Source organism: Gymnodraco acuticeps, unplaced genomic scaffold, assembly GCF_902827175.1.
Source record: "Gymnodraco acuticeps unplaced genomic scaffold, fGymAcu1.1, whole genome shotgun sequence".
Lineage (NCBI taxonomy): Eukaryota > Metazoa > Chordata > Actinopteri > Perciformes > Bathydraconidae > Gymnodraco > Gymnodraco acuticeps.
Window position 1 is genome coordinate 1,327,509 of NW_022992187.1, and position 2,666 is coordinate 1,330,174.

General features: G+C 39.3%; 1 long non-coding RNA gene across 2 annotated transcripts; it reads right to left on the reverse strand.

Moving 5' to 3' along the window:
* Nucleotides 1–360: 360 nt before the first annotated feature.
* LOC117539125 lies at nucleotides 361–1,818 on the reverse strand. 2 transcript variants are annotated; one of them, XR_004567948.1, is made up of 4 exons: nucleotides 1,634–1,818; nucleotides 839–992; nucleotides 630–698; nucleotides 361–536 (listed from the first exon to the last, which is right to left on the reverse strand). It is a non-coding gene; the product is annotated as an uncharacterized LOC117539125 (long non-coding RNA). The 2 variants fall into 2 exon arrangements; XR_004567947.1 differs by having other exon boundaries at nucleotides 361–698.
* Between the last annotated feature and the right edge of the window lie 848 nt (nucleotides 1,819–2,666).

Here is a 2,666-nt window from a genome sequence, read left to right on the forward strand (position 1 = left end):
GGAGTAGAAACAAACATAACAAAAGGCAGTCAGACAAAACAACAAATAGATTTGGGGCCAAAGGCCTTGGCAGACAGATGGGACTTGAGGGCCCTTTTGAAGGCATCAAGCGTGGGGATGTTGCAGATCTCCGCATGGAGAGCGTTCCAGAGAGTGGGGGCTGCCATACTGAAGGCTCTGTCCCCAAAGGATCGCAGGTTGGTGCGGGGGGCCAGAGTCTGAAGACCGCAGGTTCCGGGGTAGAGCATGTGGGAATTGTATTGATTGAGCCAGTGTTTCATCGTGTACTTTCAACTGCAGTATATGGTCAGGCAAGTTCAACATTCACTGTGATGTATATAAAATATGACACTGATACCATTTTCCTCAATGAACATTTATTGAACAGAACATCAAATGGAAAATCAGAGCTGGTCAACTTAAAAAAATATTGAATAAATAATAAACTCCTCGGAATCTTTCACAAGTCCTTCAGCCTTTGGTGCGCTTCCTCACTCATGTTCTTGGCGAGGTCATGAGAACAAAGTTCCATCTCACTGATAAGACAAGATGGTATAAAGAAGTCATATGTAATATTATAAAATCACATGCATCAGGGGTTGTACACTTTAATGTGTCCATTCACTAACCGACTCTTTAGGAAGGAAGCTGTAAGGCCTCTTGTTATAGGAGTGGTCCTCATCAGTGTCCAGGGGCATCTGTAGACAGTCAACCATTATTTTGACAGTGCTTTACATGCACATATGCATATAATGAGTGAGGCATTAAACACATCTAACAAGTAACATGTAATGTGATGAAGTATACAATGATCATATAGAATTATAGATTTACTTACCTCCATATTTCACAAGCGACCTCTGGTGGCTCTGCAAATGAGCCATCAGAGCAGGGTGTGACCCGGTCCTTTCACAAAATGGACACTGGAAGGTGTCCGAGTCCAATTTGTTGAGCTCTGGGCGTGCTCCATCACGGAGTGTTGTGTTGTTTGTCTATAGGTGAATAAAATAGAATACAATTTAAGTGACTTTAATATTGGAAATAGTTAACTCCTTAAACAAGCAGCAATGGACTGGCCTGTATAATCCTATGGGACAAAGCTGGTCATACTTCCTCACTTTCAGAAGGTAACCCTTTAATGCACAAAACAACCTCTAGATTTCACTGTGGTTCGAACAGAAAGCCCTTCAGCTAGTTTAAATGTCAGGCCTACAGCATAAACCCCATTTAAAAACAGAGGCTCTGTCCTAATTACCTGATTGCATCCACCTGGGTTACTTGGCTCTACCCAATAACTACCATTTAACTTTAAACCACACTTAAAATAATAATTATACATATTTACATGTCTACAGTATAGGAGCTAATACATGTTTTAAATAAAAAACATTCAAATGTGAAAGACACCTTCAATTAATATTTAAAACTTACATAAAATCAGATTCTTGTAAAAATTAGAGTGCATGTTCAGTTAGCATTAATGCTAAGTTAACTGAACGTCGAGCATGTCAAGCTAAGATATATATATATAGCAAAATAAACACAATTACACTGCGCTAAACAGCCACATCGACAAACAAACGAGAACCTAAATAGTATGTAATTATATCTAAAACCACAATACGTTAAGTACCTGTACTCGGTGCGCCATGTTGTTTGTTGTCTGTAAACCTCACGTGTTGGGCGTGCTCTCTTCTGACCATATTTGGAAGTACAACTTTTCGCGGCCGTAGCTAGACCCTTCTCAGCCACCGTAGTGTCGTGTCAGGTGGGCGTGTCGTGTACCATCGTGTACTGGCCGTGGCCGCAGCTAGACCCTTCTCAAGCAAGGGGCAAACTCTGGGGAATTGGCTCTGTGCACAAGATGACGTCTATCAACTTCCGGCGGCTGGGTGTGCGGCTGAGTACTTCCGGTTTGAGTACAGAGTTTCGACAGCTTGACAGTTTATGTCACACCGAGAGCAAGAATGAGCGGATTTCGGGGTAAAGAAAAGCGATTGGCCTTCCAGCGTGTAAGAAAGTCGGCACTACATTGCTGTGTGCCCCTTTGTACAAATTCGTCCCGTTATCAGAATCAGAATACCTTTATTAGTCCCACAGAGGGGACATGTGCAGAGTTACAGCAGGAAAGAGCCAAAGACAGCTTAGTGTTGAATATCTTACATGCGTTAAAAAGTACTAAGTTATAATATAATAATATGCTAAAAAAAGTACTAAGTTATAATATAATAAACAATATGCTAAAAAAAAGATAAAAAGTTACATAATTTTCAAAAATACAGATAAAAAACAAATCAAATCTACAAATCAAATCCTGTAGCAGTTCTTAGGATTTAGCAGCCCGGTATATATATTACAGTTATTAAAGAAGGCATATGTATATAAAGTATATATTGCACATAAAGCACATATTGCACATAGTTTGACGCTATTTAACAGAAGCAAGTTACACAATGTTATAATCGGGAGATAAGTTTCCATTCATTTCGGCAAGCCTGGGCAACAACGATTAAAATATTTCTTGTCCCAAACCAATTGTGTATTTCATTACAAAAAGCAGTTATACCATACTATGTTTAGGTACTAATGAATTATATCCTCAAAACAAACGCACACATAAATAACAAAGGAAAATACATCATTTAATACATCCACAATATGATAAC